The 18456-nt window shown below is 51.0% G+C and overlaps 2 protein-coding genes across 2 annotated transcripts in view; one reads left to right on the top strand and one right to left on the bottom strand.

Annotated features, from left to right (window-relative positions):
• The window catches only part of LOC120381732 (zinc finger protein 420-like), a gene marked incomplete at its 3' end in the record, with an annotated part of 264899 nt that overhangs the window by 53682 nt on the left and 192761 nt on the right, over nt 1-18456 (bottom strand). The gene's annotated exons all lie outside the window — the stretch shown is intronic.
• LOC120381734 (zinc finger protein OZF-like) overlaps nt 1-18456 on the top strand; it is a 33980-nt gene that overhangs the window by 10435 nt on the left and 5089 nt on the right. The gene's annotated exons all lie outside the window — the stretch shown is intronic.

Below are 18456 nucleotides of genomic sequence, written 5' to 3'. Positions count from 1 at the left end.
CGGGAGGGGAGGCAGCTCTGTGCACTGCCCCTACCCCAGGCAGCACATGGAGGCCCTCTGCTCCCCTCCCCCCACAACGGGTGTGCAGAGATGTGCCAGCAGCACTAAGGTGGCTCCCTGCCCACTCTACCTCCGTCCCTCCGTGCCGCTCCCAGAAGTGGCTGGCATGTCCCAGCATCCCCTGGGGTGGGGGGAGTGTCTCCACGTGCTGCCCCTGCCCCGAGAACCAACTCTGCAGCTCCCATTGGCCAGGAACTGTAGCCAATGGGAGCTCTGGGGGCAGCGCCTGCAGACAGCAGCACATGGAGATCCCCTGGCCCCACTCATCTAGGAGCTGCTGCCAGAGGGTTGTGTGTACCGGTCACTTTGGGAGCTGCACCACCCCTCCTGCACCCCACCCCCACCCCCAGCGCAGAGCCCGCACCCAAATTTCCTCCCAGTGCTTTGCTTGTCGTCCTTTCACCAGAACCATCCTTCTTCTCCTGGGCTGCAAGTAGCCATCCCTGGGAAGCCAAGAGGCAGGCACAGGATTCTGCAAGGTACGTGTCCCACAGCGCCGCGATGGATGGTGCGATGAAGGTAAGTCTTCCTGAGGCACAATGAACTGCAATGCAGTGAACCACTGGCCAGGCGGTCCGGGCGAAGGGCATTCACTGGAGGTACAAGCTTGTGAGTGACTCCTGAGCACAGGGCCCCTTCCCCTTTTAAGGACCTGCTCCTCATGGCCTGCGACTGGAGATGACTTGGCTGCATCTGGTGGGTCACACTCCACCTTGGGCAATGTCCATGCTCTGGGTGTGTGATCGCTGCCTAATGAGAGTCCCAGACACCTTGTCTATCTAGCAGCTCTTCTGCTCTTCCAGCTGTTCAACCAGCCCCTTCATCCCACAAGCATTGCAGGAGGGAGGGGGAGGGGGGAAGCCACTTCACAGGCATTCAGAGAGGGAGAGGAGACAAAAATGGGAATGGGGAAAGTATAACAGACCTATTGAGCAATAGAAATCACTGCTGCTCCTACAACAGCAGGGACAGGCCACTAGGAGTTGGGAAAAATTAAGCCATCATGTTTCTGCCTGGTTTTGAACGAGGGACCTTTTGCGTGTTAGGCAAACGTGATAACCACTACACTACAAAAACTCTGTTGCAGGGCTCTGCCCTTCCCTTCATAAGAAAAGAAGAATGGCCAGACCAAAGGTCCATCCAACCCTATATCCTATCTGCCAACAGTGGCCAATGCCAGGTGCCCCAGAGGGACTGAACCTAACAGGCAATGATCAAGTGATCTCTCTCCTGCCATCCATCTCCACCCTCTGACAAACAGAGGCTAGGGATACCATTCCTTACCCAGGCTGCCTAATAGCCATTAATGGACTTCACCTCCATGAATTTATCTGCAAAAATAATGAGGAGTACTTGTGGCACCTTAGAGACTAACAAACTTATTTGAGCATAAGCTTTTGTGGGCTAAAATCCACTTAATCAGATGCATACAGTGGAAAATACAGCAGGAAGATATATATATACACAGAGAACATGAAAAAATGGGTGTTGCCATCCGCACTATAATGAGAGTGAGCAGTTAAGGTGAGCTATTATCAGCAGGAGAAAAAAACCTGTAGTGACAATCAGGATGGCCCATTTCCCACAGTTGACAAGAAGGTGTGAGTAACAGTAGGGGGACAAATAAACATGGGGAAATAGTTTTACTTTGTGTAATGACCCACCCACTCCCAGTCTTTATTCAAGCCTAATTTAATGGTGTCCAGTTTGCAAATTAATTCCAATTCAGAATCTCTCGTGGGAGTCTGTTGTTGAAGGTTTTTTGTTGTAATATTACGACTTTTAGGTCTGTAATCGAGTGACCAGGGAGATTGAAGTGTTCTCTGGCTGTGTTTGAATGTTATAATTCTTGATGTCTGATTTGTGTCCATTTATTCTTTTATGTAGAGACTCTCTGGTTTGGCCAATGTACATGGCAGAGAGGCATTGCTGGCACATGATGGCACATATCACATTGGTAGATGTGCAGGTGAATGAGCCCCTGATGGCATGGCTGATGTGATTAGGTCCTATGATGGTGTCCCCTGAACAGATATGGGGAGAGAGTTGGCAATGGGCTTTGTTGCAAGGATAGGTTCCTGGGTTAGTGTTTTTGTTGTGTGGTTGCTGGTAAGTATTTGCTTCAGGTTGGGGGGCTGTCAGTAAGCAAGGACTGGCCTGTCTCCCAAGATCTGTGAGAGTGAGGGATTGTCCTTCAGGATGGGTTGTAGATCCTTGATGATGCACTGGAGAGGTTTTAGTTGGGGGCTGAAGGTGACGGCTAGTGGGGTTCTGTTACTTTCTTTGTTGGGCCTGTCCTGTAGTAGGTGACTTCTGGGTATTCTTCTGGCTCTGTCAATCTGCTTCTTCACTTCAGCAGGTGGGTACTGTAGTTGTAAGAACTCTTGATAGAGATCTTGTAGGTGTTTGTCTCTGTCTGAGGGGTTAGAGGAAATGCGGTTGTATCTTAGAGCTTGGCTGTAGACAATGGATTGTGTGATGTGGTCTGGGTGAAAGCTGGAGACATGTAGGTAAGTATAGCGTTCAGTATGTTTCTGGTATAGGGTGGTGTTTATGTGACCATCACTTATTAGCACAGTAGTGTCCAGGAAGTGGATCTCTTGTGTGGACTGGTCCAGGCAGAGGTTGTAGGTGGGATGGAAATTGTTGAAATCATGGTGGAATTCCTCAAGGGTTTTCTTTTCCATGGGACCAGATGATGAAGATGTCATCAGTGTAGCACAAGAAGAGTAGGGGCATTAGGGGACGAGAGCTGAGGAAGCGTTGTTCTAAGTCAGCCATAAAAACGTTGGCATAGTGTGGGGCCATGTGAGTACCCATAGCAGTGCCGCTGACTTGAAGGTAAACATTGTCCCCAAATGTGAAATAGTTATGGGTGAGGACAAAGTCACAAAGTTCAGCCTCCAGGTTTGCTGTGACATTATCGGGGATACTGTTCCTGACGGCTTGTAGTCCATCTTTGTGTGGAATGAGGATGGAGCGTCTACACAACCAGACAATCCTGCTGTCAGGGTGCCAATGCCTGAGATGATGGGGCATCCAGGATTTCCAGGTTTATGGATCTTGGGTAGCAGATACAATAACCCTGGTTGGGGTTCTAGACTGTCTTATTGCCAAGGGACGGAGAAACTCAGCCAGCCGCAGGGGGTGCATAACACCATCCTAGTGTTGGGGTGACAGCGCCTCTGGGATCCTGACACCCCTATTGGTTCCACTGCTGGTTGTTTTCCTTTTCCGGTGGGACTTTGGGCAAGTTGCTCCCCCCTCTAGGGCTCCTTCCCCAGCAGGCAAATGGGGATTTCGTACCTTCCCGCTATTGCAAAGTGCTGGGAGAATCTCCCAGCCAAAGCTGCTCTGACAGAGCTAAGCAGCATCTGACCATTCAAGATCGGAGCGCACTGCCCAGGAGGAGGAGTGTTTGGCTCTGGGGTTTCACTTCAGCCCAGTCTAGAGAGAGAGGCCCAGCCATGGGGTTTGGCTCAAGAAGACCAAGTCTCCAATTCGTTAAGGGCGTTTTGAATTCCAATCCTGAGCTCCAAAGTGCTTGGTGTCATTTGCACATTTTAGAAGCAGGCTCTCCACTCCATTTTCCAAATCATTCATGAAACTATTGAATAGCACCGGACCCCGGACTGATCCCTGCTGGACCCACGAGGTGCCCCCTCTCCGTTGGGCAGCCAAACCTGGAGATGGGCCCTTGGAGTCTGGGCTTTCAACCAGCTCTGCACCCTCATGACAGTGATTGCATCTAGACCGCATTTCCCTGGTTTGCTTGTGAGAATGTCCTGCGGGACTGTGTCAAAAGTCTTAGTAACCCCGAGATAGATCCCATCTACTGTTTACCCACCTCCACTAGGCCCGGAACCCTGCCAAAGAAGGAAAGAGGCTGGGTTTGGGATGATTTGTTCTTGACAAATCCATGCTCACTTGTCCTAAGAATCAAATTATCCTGTAGGTGCTGCTGACAAACTGATTGTTTAAGAATATATTCCAGTATCTCTCCAGCTATGGAAGTGAGGCTAGCTAGTCTGCAAGTCCCAGGGGTCTCTTTGTTCCCCTTTGAAAGATAGGTCCTGTCTTGTTCATGGATGGGAAGGGATGTTCTTTTTCAGGGATCTCAGACGAGAACTGGGGCACAACACCTGGTTTGTTAAGGCCACAAAAATGGAGGCAGGAACCTCTTCTCTCCTGCTGGCAAAGAACCCCAGGTACCGAAAAGACAGAGACTCACATCCCTGAATGGGCTTTAAGAAAGGCAGTGGTTAAAAAGCTTGGCCCCGACCATTTCTTGTTTCCACAGACTAGACATTTTAGCAAACTTTAGAATTCCTTGGTGCTAAACACCGTGAAACTCCCCTTTCTCCTTCACAGAGGGTTTTAACGCCCCTTATCTCACTCAGGCTCACGACTGCCCAGAGCTCGAGAACTATCCCTGTTGCCATTGGATAGATGGGGAGGAGCCTGAGGTCCAGAGAAGGGAAATGACCTACCCAAGGGCCTACACAGCAAGGCAGTGGCAGAGCCAGAAAGAGAAGCCACCAGTTCCGACTCCTGTTCTAACAGACAAAAAAAACTCCAGAGGCAGGGATAGAGCCCAGGAATTGAAATGGTGGGGAAATTTCATCTAAACCATTTCTGTCAGAAAATCCCATTCAGACTAAACCAGTTTGTTTCTCAAAACCATAACAAGTGGGATGAAAGTTCTTTGCAAAAAGATTTTGTTCAAAACAAAAGCATCTCCTGTTTGTCACAGTGCGTTAAATTGTCTCGTCGCACACAAAGAGGAGACACTTCGATCTCAAACATTAGATAAGATGCTTCAATCTGAGCTAAGTCATTGCTGCTCTTAACAATTTAAAAATAAAAAATACAAATAAAATAGACTGTTTCAGCTATTCTATTATGTCATAATCTGCTCTGAGTAAACGTGATAGGACACCTCATATTATGCACTACTCCTAGTGACACTCTCCAATGGATCCCCATCCTTCACCCACCATGAGGTAGGTAGGAGCGGATCATCATTATCCCTACTTGAAAGAGGGAGAAGCTAAGGCTGAGAAAGGAGAATTGACTTGTCTTAGGTCACACACCCAGTCAGTGGCAGAGTTGGGAATAGGACCCAGGAGCCCTGATTTTCAAACTAACCATCGGCTCTTGAATTTCAGACATTGAAAGACCTGAATAAAATGCTCTCAGATGAGCTCCAGACCAACAACAGTGCACAGGAATTATTCAGCAAGTATTTGAGGAGAACTGCAAGGTTAGAGAGAATCGTGAACTGCTCAGAGACCATTAATGTAGAGAAGCAGCAAAATTCGTCAAACATAGAACTGGTTCTGACTTATTTCCTTGGTCTTAAAAGAGACCAACAAGGACCTGAGTCTCCTCCCTGTCAATAACCCCCTGCTCAGCCAATCAGGGTAGAGACTGAGGAAGGGAGGCTGAGGGTTCTCACCAGAGAGCCCAAAGGATGGCCCAGGTCACTGGTGGGGATCAAATAAAATTCAGAATAAAATTCGGCCTCCTTAAGCTTGTGTTTTCCATGCCTAGAATTCAACTCTCACCAGATGGATCAGACTGAACAGGTTTCAAACCTCTAGGAGGCTCTTACCTTCTAAACAGGGACAGCTGTTTTCTAGTAAAATCACTAACAGGGAAGGAGAAAACTCGAAAGAGGTTCCTCCTGGCGCTCACGTCCGTGAACCCGAATACTCCCTCAGTCCTCAAAGAGAGACCTGGAGAAGGAGACTTGCTGAAGCAAAGCCACAGGGGATCTCTGAGGTTTCCCTGGCCCCTCGCCCCTGTCCTGCCTGGCTGATGTCAGCATCTCTCTGTGAGGTCACCACCTCCCCCCCACCTTGGACCAATAGTCTGAGGTCCTGCCAAAGGCCTTTGTGATGTCACTGCCACACCCCTCCCTCGCTGTGCTAATGTCCTGCCCCTGGCCAGGCACTTTGGAGGTTTGAGCTACTCCCTGTGGATCATCCCACTCAAGGAGCGTTCGTTCTAGGCAGAACTGACACCAACTTGTCCGGGGTGTTCCCCAGAAGCATATCACAAGTTTGAAATACGGGCAGCATAGAGCCTATATTCATAATGTCAACTACAAAAATGATACACATCTAGAGATAGCATCATTATAATCAGCCAATCAGAACCTCTCCATAGACCCCCTTACACGACAACCTTTCGACAATATTGGCTGCAAATATAGAACCGTGGTCGCAGCAGTGATCTATACAGTTACAGATTATGTCAATAACATCACAGGAGGTGACACGGCATCAGTGAGACTGATACTGGAATACTGCCTCCAATTTTGGTGTCCTCATGTGAAAAAGATGTTGTGAAATTGGAGCTGGGGCAGCAAAGAGCCACCTAATGTTCTGAGGGCCGGAGAAAAATGCCTTCTAGTGAGCTATTGAAAGAGCTCAACCTGTTTAGCTTATCAAAAGAATATTGAAAGGTGACTTCACTGAAGTCTTGAAGTGCCTTAATGGAGAGAAAAGATTGGGTATTAATATTAATATGAAAAGAGACAAATTCATATTACAACAAAGGCACAAATATTCAACAGCGAGGATGATTCACCACAGGAACAAGCTACCAAGGAAAGTGGTGGATTTGCCATCTCTTGATGTCGTTTAATGAAGACTAGATGCCTTTCTGGAATGTGTTTGCCCCAAAACTAGCTCTTGTGTCATAAAGGAGGCCTGTGATATGCAGGGGGTCAGATTAGATGCTCTAATGGTCTCTTCTGGCCATGAAGTCAACTAATTTCTGAAAAACTGAGTGTAGCATTGGGAGCAGCGTCTGATGTTTCCCTGTCTAGCCGGCTTGCTGCCTAGAACGAACGCTCCTTGAGTGGGGTGATCCCCAGGGAGTAGCTCAAACCTCCAAAGTGCCTGGCCAGGGGCAGGACATTGGCACAGCAGGGGAGGGGTGTGGCAGTGACATCACAAAGGCCTTTTGCAGGACCTCAGACTATTGGTCCAAGGTGGTGGGGAGGTGGTGACCTCACAGAGAGATGCTGACATCAGCCAGGCAGGACAGGGGTGAGGGGCCAGGGAAACCTCAGAGACCCCTGTGGCTTTGCTTCAGCAAGTCTCCTTCTCCAGGTCTCTCTCTGAGGACTGAGAGAGTATTCGGGTTCACGGACGTGAGCGCCAGGAGGAACCTCTTTCGAGTTTTCTCCTTCCCTTTCAGTGATTTTACTAGAAAACAGCCGTCCCTGTTTAGAAGGTAAGAGCCTCCACGAGGATTGAAACCTGTTCAGTCTGATCCATCTGGTGAGAGTTGAATTCTAGGCATGGAAAACACGAGCTTAAGGAGGCAGAATTTTATTCTGCACCTGGGATTTTGTCCCTTAGAATCACTGGGGACATTAGGGTTTGTTCTTTTTGCTTCCCCTCTTCCTCCCTCCCTCCCTCCTTTCTCTTCTTCTCTTGCTTCTTTTGTTCTTTTTCCTGTTCACCTCCCAACACCAGGATGGAGGGGTGTGTGTGTGTGTGTTGTGGGGGAGTGCTCTGCAGCTCCCACTGTGGGAGGTCCACCCAAAACTGTGGGGCTGAAATAGTGCTCGGGCAGTGATCCCCACCAGTGACCTGGGCCTTCCTTTGGGCTCTCTGGTGAGAACCCTCAGCCTCCCGTCCTCAGTCTCTACCCTGATTGGCTGAGCAGGGGGTTATTGACAGGGAGGAGACTCAGGGCCTTGTTGTTCTCTTTCAAGACCAAGTAAATAAGTCAGAACCAGTTCTGTGTTTGATAAATTTTGCTGTTCTCTGCATTAATGGTCTCTGAGCAGTTCATGATTCTCTCTAACCTTGCAGTTCTCCTCAAATACTTGCTGAATAATTCCTGTGCACTGTTGTTGGTCTGGAGCTCATCTGAGAGCACTTTATTCAGGTCATTCAATGTCTGAAATTCAAGATCCGACAGTTAGTTTGAAAATCAGGGCTCTGGTGTCCTATTCCCAACTCTGCCCCTGACTGGCTGTGTGACCTAAGACAAGGTTGGGGGGAGGAGAAGCTCCAGTGTTATATCCTTGGGGCAGCCGGTAGGAAGCAATCACTTGAGGCCAGAGAGCAGGCAGCTAACCAAAACCTCCATTTTATTTACAGATATACAGAGAGCTCACTCAGCCGGTTGAAACCGGCTGAGCTATCCCTTAATAGTCTAACTCAGTTGCCATAGTAACAAAACCCATGACAACCAAATACACAACACCAGGTACCGGCAGGAGTGGGGCGGGAAGAGGAGCCGAGCTGGGGGTGGAGGAGAAGCCCTGGGCCCCTGCAGGAGCTGCACTGGGTGGGGAGGGGAGAGGAGCCAACCTGGGGCAGGCAGGAGAAGCCCGGACCCTGGCAGAAGATGTGGGGCTGAAGTCCCGACTGGAGCCCTAGCCACCTTAGTGGCAGAAGTTGCAGGGCTGAAGCCCTGACCCCCCTCTGTGTGGAGCTGGCCTGAGCCCCTCTCGCTCCCATCCCCCCTGTGGAGCTGGCTTTCACTCTCCTGCTGTGGAGAAATTCAGCCCAAATCTCCCCATGTTGGTATCTCCATTTCCCCCCAATCACCCAGCGATGGATGGATTTAGCCCAGGAGGCAGGGTCAGTGTTGGCCCCATTGGGCAGGTGGGATCTAGGGCACAAGGAGGTGAAGTGACTTTCCCAAGGCTAAGCAGGGAGTCTGTGGCAGAGCAGAGACTCAAACCCAGAATGCCTGAGCCTGAGTCCTGTGCCTTAACCACTAGGCAACCTTCCCCCCGAGGGAGAGGGAACCTGCTCTGCCCCTTTGAATGTGGGGTGGGAGCAGGCAGTAGACAGAGCTGCCAGGAGGTGGGGAGGGGGGTTGGACAGTTGTGGGGGTGATTAGAGGGTGGTGGGGTCTCTGGAGGGGGCGGTTAGGACAAGGAGCGGGGTTGCATGGGTTGAGGGTCTGGGGTGCCTGGGGGTGGGCGGGGTTGGGGCAGGCAGGAGCAGAGGTAGTTGGATGGGTCGGGAGTTCTGGGGTCCTGTCAGGGGCGGTGTTACCAGAGTTGCCCCTTACTTTGGAGTACGCTCATTTATTCGGGTTACATTTCTGGGGAGGGGATTCTGTGATTCTATCAATGTGCTGCTTGTCTCACGTGTGTCTTCATAGGGAGCTCTGCTCCTCCCTTCTGCACGTCCCCTCTCAATGGAGCTCTGCTCCTCCCTTCTGCACGTCCCCTCCCATTGGAGCTCTGCTCCTCCCTTCTGCACGTCCCCTCCCAATGGAGCTCTGCTCCTCCCTTCTGCACGTCCCCTCCCATTGGAGCTCTGCTCCTCCCTTCTGCACGTCCCCTCCCAATGGAGCTCTGCTCCTCCCTTCTGCACGTCCCCTCCCATTGGAGCTCTGCTCCTCCCTTCTGCACGTCCCCTCCCATTGGAGCTCTCCTGCAGGACCTGGGTTCCCTAGGGCTGGGTTTTTCCAGCCCCAAACCAGATGAGCCCCACCCACCCATCGGCTCCTACAGTAACAGAGCAAGTCTGAGCGGACCGGGTCAATCAGCACTGCCACGCTGACCCCGTATCTGCCCCTGGACTCACTGGGCTGGATGAAGCAGCACTGTCAAGCTGTTACCCTTATGTGTCCCAGATTCAGCACGGCCCTGTCCCCGCTCTCACATCACAATTGTACTGGCAGGAACCGCCTTGATGAGCAAACCCCACAGGATTCTGGGCGCTGCAGGGATCTGTAGCTTAGGTAAGAGACGCGTTGCTGCAGAGTGACTGGGGGAAGCTAAAAACACAAAAGAGTGAGGTTCAGCAAGAGAGAGAAGCAGCCAGCTGAACCATGCAGGTTATGTATTGAATACTGGTGATCACTGCACAAGGAGCCTAAACCAACCTAACATCCACTATTAAAGGTTAATAGCTACGGTAGAAAGGAAAACAGAGCGAGAGAGAAAGTGTGTGGGGGGGTCTCAGCCACTCCATGAGGCTTGAACTGGTCGGGGTTCCCAGGTGATGGTGGTAGCTGAGGGTCCTGAGGGCTGGAGACAGGCAGAGCCCCCAGCATGATCAGCCAGGAGAAGATGGAGTCCCAGTGGAACTGATGCCTAGTTTGAATCTAAGCATCAGCACCCTGACTGGAGGGTGAGTAGGGATTTTTGTAGAGAAAATACAGTGGTTCAAGGGAGAACAATGCATTTGTTTATAGGTAAGGCTGATGACTCAAGGGTTTTCAGTAGACTAGACAATAGGAGCTGATCACTCTTGGCTATGGGTGGTGTTTTCTTCCAGGGAGCTCACAATGCAACTAGGCGGCTTCACTATTTGGGCATCAGTTAAGGATCCATTGCTAGAATTGGTCTGATAATTGCTGAGCTGGGTGTGCGCAGGCGTAGGTTCATTAGCATCTGGAGCAGAGATTCCCATGATGCAGTGCTTCCCTGCTTTTTCTGGTCCCAGAATTCAGTGCGGTTCTCTGTTATCCATTCTGTATGTAAATTGAGATGGCTTCCTGTCCCATCTTTCATGCAGATGAGGCTAGGGGAGTTGTCTCCGCTCTCCATTCTGTATGCTAATGGAGATGTCTTAATCTTGTCACCCTTGTCAGGAGGGGTCTAGGTGTGTCTCCCAAGGCCCTTCACTGCTCTCTGCAAGTTTTTTTCTCTGATGGGTTTTGGTTTAAGCAGAGGCTGGGGGTTGGGGTGTCTTTCATGAGTCAGGCTGGATACTGCACCCTGCTTCCCCAAGAACACAGAGGTGTCTGGTATCAGCGGGAGCGGTTGGATGGGGCGTGGAGTCCCAGGGTCTGTCTGGGGTGGGGGTGTGGATAAGGGTCAGGAGGACAGGTAGGGGTAGAGTCCTAGGGAGGCAGTTATAGTGGGGGTCCCAGGAGGGGGCAGTCAGGGGACAAGGAGCAGGGGGGGTTAGGCGTTCTGAGGGGGGCAGCCAGGGGGCAGGAAGTGGGAGGCAGTGGATGGGGTGGGGCTAGGGCGGGGGCTCCCTGGGTGCGCACCCTAATGAAATGTGCTGCACACGCCTATGGTCACGGGGGTGAGCTACTCGCATCCTTTTCCTGTTTGTGCCATTTCTTTCCGTCTCAAAACCTGAGAACAATTCTCTCTAGTTCTTCCCCTTCTCTCTCCCCTCCCCACATGGGGCTAGAAAATCCAAGGAGATTCCCTCGTTTTCCCTAAAATTATTGACTCTCTAGTCTCTCATTTTCCCTATTTTCTCCATAATTCTTAAATTCTCCTCATCTTTGGGATGTGAACCCAGTCCTTGGGTAGGTGGGAATTTGCTGCCCTGTGTCACTCCCCCAACGTGGGTGGGGGTTAGTAGGTGCTGGCTGGGGGAGCCCGCAGACACGGCTGCCTCTGGGGGGGAGATGGGGGGGCCGGTCTCTGCCAGCGACAGGACATGGCCGCACAGGAGGGGAAGGGAGGAGCCAGTGTCCCTATGGAGCCTGCCCAGCCCCTTTGGTTCTGCTCCTTTCCAGCATTTTGTTCAGGGACTTTATTACTGGGGAGGCTGAAAAATCTCCCTGTGGGCTTAGCCTGGCAGGAGGGGCCAGGTCTCCCCTGCAATAAAGAGCTGGAGCATGTTCCCAGCATGGCAGAGCCTAGGCTGTGTCTCTGCAGGGAAAGATCCTGGGGGAATTGTGATGTGACATGAACTAAAGCCTGTTCTGAAACCTCCACAACTGCCCTTCTCGCCCTGCCAGGCTGCAGGATGTCGTCCATGTTTCGCTCCAGCTCGTCCCATCCTCCCATGGGACAGGGAAGGGAAATGGCTGCAGAGGATCCCATCCAGGTAGGGGTTATGGGGGGTTTGCAGGTGGGTTCCTGCTGGAGGGAGAGGGACACCAAATGCACCGGAGGAGGGAGGCTTGGGCAGTCTGGTTTGGGGGTTGGAGTTTGCCAAAAAATTCCCAGGGTGGAGAATGGGAGGAGGCCAGGGTGTAGCAAACCTGTTGGGACTTGTTCAATATGTGGCTTCCATTCTAGGAACAGACCCATGAGGTTAGAGGGCGGAAATGCTCTAAGTTGTGGAACACGAAACAACCCCCATAGGTGGGGCTAGGAAAATGGGCCAGACTCCCAGGGCTGGAGCCTGACCTGATTAACCAGCGGCTGCTGTGAGATGTGAGGGGCACCCACCAGGGAGGCTGGGGGGGTTCTTAACCTTTTCTTTCTAAGGCCCCCAATGTGCTATAAAAACTCCACGGCCCTGCATGTGCCTGGTTCTCTGTGTATAAAAGCCAGGGCTGGCGTTAGGGGGCGGCAACCAGGGCAGTTGCCTGGGGCCCCATGTGACAACCCCCCCCCCCCCAAAGCTAATTGCTCAAGCTTTGGCTTCAGCCCCTGGTGGCAGGGCTCATGGCCCCAGGCAGGGAGGTTTGGGCTTTCTGCCCTGGGCCCAAGCGAGTCTGACACGGGCCCTGCTTGGAGGCCCCCCTGAAACCTGCTCGCAGCCCCCCAGAGGTCCAGGGACCCCTAGCTGAGAACCACGTCCTTAGGGGATGTGCCCCTCCCCCATACCCAGCTCCAGGGCTGGCCTTAGAGAAAATGGGGCCCTGGGTGAACTTGTATTTTGGTGCCCCCCATCCCCCCTGGCCCTCATGGGCTCCCCACCATCACGTCCAGACCCTGGTGCCTCCCTCTAGGGCTTAATTTGTATTGAAAGAGGCACCAGAGCTCAGCCCTGGCACAAATTCAGCACTGGCAGGGCGGCCTCACAGCAGCGGCTGCTGGCCGAGCGCCCAGCTCTGAAGGCCATGCCACCGCCAGCAGCAGCGCAGAAGTGGAGGGTGGCCTGGTGTGTGGTTTATTGTGCAGCCTTTTATTTTATGTAAAGTGCAGTTTGTAATGTGGCATTTCACCCCCGCGGGGTCGGCTCTGGTGGCGGCAGTTTCAAGCTTAACAGAGTGAAAGTCGCCTCTGCTACTTGCTTCAAATGTACAGTCTCTAGGAACACACACAGACCAAGGGAAGTGACCACACAGACATTCACAAGCACAAGGTCTAGTCGGTTTTACAAGTTTTATTAAAGTTACAGTTAGGTTATGACGACCCAAGCACATAGAAATTCTATAAAGACCTGTGCAAAAGTAACACCTCTAGTTCTATTCACATCCTGACAATAGTATTAGGGTCTGATGTGTCTCTCATGGATTGATCATCAGTAGAGGGATGGTTCCTGCTGGAATTTCCCACAGGGAGCTCAATTTTCCTGCTGTGGGCACCCCCTTTTTATAACGTGATTCTGATTATACCTCATTAGCATTGACGCACAACCTGTGTCCTGTGGTTAAGGCACATTTGGAAACAGAGGTGCCTTTCCAGAAATTTTTTTTATTTAAAATTAATCTTCTGGCTAATTGTTCACCCTGTTACCACTTGGTACCTCTTTTCCCATCATCTTAGGGCATCGGGTTTTTCCTCGGCCATTTACTTCTGTCAGCATTTCTTAGCTCCAAGGCCTAAAATAGCGAAGCTAAAATCTTGCAGGTCTCAGCCTACAGGCCTTGCGTGTCAGCCCTATTTACGTAGATACCTAATACGTGATTATTCTCGCTACAGACCGAACAATCGATTCTCTATTTAGCATACAGTGATTCCATATGACATAACTTGTTAGTTATTTATAACACCACACAATAAATGAACGGTAAGCTAAAATCATTGGCTGCCATTCCCACCCATACTCCTCACTTTTGCTGTGGCTTGTGGTGCCAGGCGCTCTGCCTGCTGCTCAAGCTGGGCTTTGCGCTCTCACATGGGGGCTGCATCTTGCTGGAGCCCCAGATACCCTGCAGCCCTGTGGCCGCTCCTGGCTCATCAGGGGCCATTTCAGATTTTGGGGAGGGGGCAACTTTAACTGTGATCCCAGGGGCTACTGAGGCACCTGGAAACTGTAGGTTTTTCTGCAGAAAATAACTTAGAAATGCTTCTGTCAGCAAATTTCTATCTAATTGTTATATAAAGAAAGATAAATATATATTGATTCCAATTACAGCCACGTATTAAATTTAAGAGTAAATTTAGAACAATCAGGAGATAATACAGCAAGATATTCCCTCTCCCAAGCCTTGAGGTATCAGTTCTGGAGCTTTGATGCAGGTGTCAGAAACACAAGTTTGATACTTTGCACCCTCTCTACTAAAGAGATAAAAACAGACACACTCTGTGTTACTGCCATTATCTCCTCTATTTTAGTCAATTTGATTTTCATTCTACTGATAACGTATTTACTTACTTTTATATACGTGATTATGGTTTTTTCTCCTTTATTAAGAACAGGAATTAATTTTTCTAGTTATTTTAGCATTTATGTTTACTGATCACAATCATGTATGTGACTCACTAACATTTGACTCCATCACTGCTATCAGTATCATACTTGGAACTGCATTTATTTTCATAGAAGTTTTAAGTTACTTTCCAGATGTAACTGTACCATGAAGTTTGGGGGAGACGGGGCCCTGCACCTCCCCCACTTTCTGCCATTCACCGTGACTCTCAGCAGGCCAGTAGAGCAGAAGGGTTGTTAGACGACAGGAACACAGTCCCAAACAGAGCTCATAGGTACAGACAACAGGACCCCTTGGTCAGGTCCATCTTGGGGGGTAGGGAGCCAGGACCGGTTCTGGCCTCCCTCCATTTCCCCAGCCAGCTCCAAACTGAACCCCCCGCCCCCCTCCAGCCATCTCCTCCAGCCACCCCCCGGCTCCTCCTCCAGCCTTTGTCTAGTTTCCCGGGCATAAGGTGTCACCTGGGCCCATTCCCCCCCCCCCCCCCCCCGGGCTCAGGTCACATGCTCAGCTATCGCCCCTCAAGTGAAGTCACACCCTGATATCCCATCCCCAATGCTGACAGTCCCAGTAAAACTCCCCTGCAACATCCCCAGCTCAATCCTCCCCACTCCCTGCTTCGTCACACACACACAATCTGTGTAACGAATGACAAAGCACAATACGGCAATAACAGTAATAATGATAATTACTCCAGCCAGGCCAGGTGAGGCGTTTTAGAACTCGTTACTCAAAGAACTGAATTTAAGCATAAGACAGAAATAAAATGATGAAATGCCCAGACCCATTAAAAAGCTCAAATACCAGCACTGTCATCCTGACCGAATGTGAAGAATAAAATTACAGAGACTACATGTACTTTGCACATTTTGACAGGAAGTAAAAGGAAGTAACAACAGTAACTGACGTGTCTGTGGTGGGATGAATGTGTGTGTGGGGGGAGGGGGAGACCCAGCCCGCTGTCACTCCCAGCCCATCGGCACTCACTAGTCCGAAGGCTCGTTCACACGGCAGCAGGGCCCAGCAGCTCCCACTCCTGACCCAGAGGCAGCAGCACAGAATCTTGTCCCCCCAGCTCAGCTCAGCAGAGACTGGGCACAGAGGCAGGAGGGTGGGGCCACCCCGACATCAGCAAACCCCTCCCCCACCCCCCCACCCCCCCCGCACAGCACAGGAGGCTCCTGGGAGCAGCTTGGCCGGGGCAGCTCCAAGTGGGGGGTGGGGGCAGGGCTGCAGGAACAGGTGCAGGGGAGGCAGCTGAAGAGAAGTGGGGGGAGGAGAGACAGGACACCCCTGCTGGAGGAACCCCCTCAGCAAGGCCCCCCTGGACCGTCATGTCGTCTGCCCCCCACTAAGTCTGGCCCCGTCCAGCTCTTCACAATGAGAACAGCGCTGGGCTCCCTGCCAGCGAGCTCTCCCTGCACCTGCCAGGGCCTCCATCTTCTGTGTCCGTCTGTGGCTAGTAGAGGGGGGATGGATCTGCTGGGAGAGACAAGGGGCTCTCGCTTCGTCCCCTCCCCCTGGCGTTTCCTGGCTGCTCTGAGCGGGGTGGGGGTGGGACTCTGCCTGTGAGCCACCCAGAGCTTCCATTTGATTGGCTCCTCTGCCCCATGAGTGTGGGGCTGTGAGTGGGGCAGCAGGTACTGACTGTTGGTCTTGCTCTTTCAGGGGCCGGTGACCTTCGAGGAGGTGGCTGTGTATTTCACCAGGGGAGAGGGGGCTCTGCTGGACCCCGCTCAGAGAGTCCTCTACAGGGATGTCATGCAGGAGAACTATGAGAACGTGACCTTGCTGGGTAAGGAGTCCTGTCCCCTGGGTTATTAGAAGCTGTGGGGTCTCTAAAGAATCTGAGTAGTAATAACTTGATACCTTTATTCATCATACAAGTTTCCTTGCCCCCCCTTTTTTGCCTTATCTCCCACCCACTAGAATAATTTTTAGACATTTGTCATCAGTCATTTTGAAATTGCATTTAATGTATCCTTATTGGCTACATTAATAACTGTAGGTTTCATGCCTTTTCCTCATTTTAAGAGGAAAATATGCCTCCTGTAGAATTCTAAATTGAGTAAATAGGTGTGTGACCGATGCAGGGCTTGTGTGACAGTCAGATGAGCTCCTCTTTTGATAGAAGAGAATATAATGTTGTCATTCAGGAGCCCAAAGGAGAACAGAGCCATGTGAGAGGAGTAGAAGGGTGGGGAGTAGATAATTCTGGGGTGCCAGGACATGGGAAGGTGTGTGCAGGGTTAGAGTTAAGATGGAGAAAGGAGGGATGAGGTTGTGAGAGACGAGGAGGAACAGAAGATGCTCTCATGGCACCCGGTGGTGGTGAAAGCTGAGTGTATTGGGATGATGGGGTGGGGAGTGTGGGGTAAGGACACTCTGGAAGTGGGTTGGGTGGGTCTGTGGGAGGGAGGAGAGGTTTGGGGATCTAGAGCTGTGGGGGATCCCAGATCTTTAACCCGAATCCCTACCCAAGCCTTGTTCTAGAGTCTACACTCCAGTTTTCTTTCTGTTCAGTTTCACTTATTTACATGTTTTCCCCAAATATTATTATTTTAACTCTTGACCTCCCTCTCCCACTCATTACCCCCCTCCTCACATAACCTCCCCATCTCTATGCACAGAGACCCCGGCCACCGATCCTGAGTCCTTGCTGCATCCTCCCTCCCGTAGCAGGGCCCCTACCCAGGCACAAATGGGCACTTTGTTGATGATGTCACAGGGTGGTGGTGTAGCCTGTACAATTTTTACACCTATAAGATGACGTATTGGGGCACAACTCGCCGTTGTACATGGCTACTCAAAGTTAATTGAGAAGATGAAATTTGGTGAAACACACGGAAACTTGATTGAATGGAGACAGTTATAACTGAAATCATAGGCAAGGATCAATCTACATAATGTACCCATTGCCGAATTGCTGCCGAATCCACGGGACCGGCGGACCTCTCGCAGGCAAGCCGCTGAAGGCTGCCTCACTGCCGCCCTCACAGAGACCTCCAGGGCAGCCCCCGCGGCTTGCCATCCCGGGCACACGCTTGGATAGGCACTCACATGCCTCTCCTTTTCACCAGTATGTGAGGATTGCAGCTTGTCCTCCACTGTGTTTGCTGGACTAACGTCCAGTTCCTGGGCTTTGCTTTCTCTCCAGGGGCTGTGAGCAGTGTGTGTGTGTGTGTGTGTGTGAGAGAGAGGTGGGAATTTTGGTGATACTTGTATGATGCCAATACACACCTCAGTTTCCGTCTGTGGTTGGTATTGCTATGATTAGAACGAGCAGGAGACATGAGGTGTTTTATCACGTAGCTGTCATGGGGTGATATGAATGGGTCATTAAGGACAGGCTGGGACCAACCTACATCAATGGAATACCCGACAGAGACAAGGGAATGATTGTCACCTGTACATGGGAGGATCTCCGCTTGGTTGAGTGAAGCACACATGGACTCGTTACATTTTGGGAGCAGGAATAACTGGGCTCATAGATGCAGGGAGCTCTACTGGAGCAAAGACAAATGGACAGGTGCAGATAAAGGAAACCAAAGCGTTTTCTACAGCAGCCTGGCTCAAGGGCATTGGCCAATATGGACTATATTGTCGTCTTCGCTTCCTGTGCTAATCTAAGGACTCTCCGGTGCTGAGTTTCGGTTCACTAATGAACCCTGCTATGTTTTAACAGTCTGCCCAGTGCCACAGCAAAACTTGCTCTGTGCATTGACTGAGGAACAGTCACTGAACAGGAGTGTCGTTCAGCTGGACCTGCTGGCAGAGCTCACAGGTTGAAGTAGGAGTGTTGAAGCCAGAGGCTTTGCAAGGACTGTTTAAAAGCCCAGGCATTGCACAGATCCCATGGATCCATGACAGTGCCAGTGTGCCTAATGGGAAAGGATATAAAACAAGACAAGGATCTAAATGCAAATTTTGCATGGTCCCCCTCATCAGTGCTCATGGGAATCCCTGATCATTTCCAACGTGTATTAAAACCTTCCTTAAAAGCTCACCTCTTAGTTATCAGGTCATGTCAGTTGTTAGAGGCCTCCCTTCCCTGGTTCTTGTCACGCAGACAGCAAGCAGCAAAAGACCAGAAGTCTGAAGCGCAGACAATGC

This window comes from Mauremys reevesii, linkage group 14 (genome assembly GCF_016161935.1).
Source record: "Mauremys reevesii isolate NIE-2019 linkage group 14, ASM1616193v1, whole genome shotgun sequence".
NCBI lineage: Eukaryota > Metazoa > Chordata > Testudines > Geoemydidae > Mauremys > Mauremys reevesii.
The sequence above is the reverse complement of the archived record's forward strand: the minus strand, read 5'-3'. Positions and strand labels throughout refer to the sequence as shown.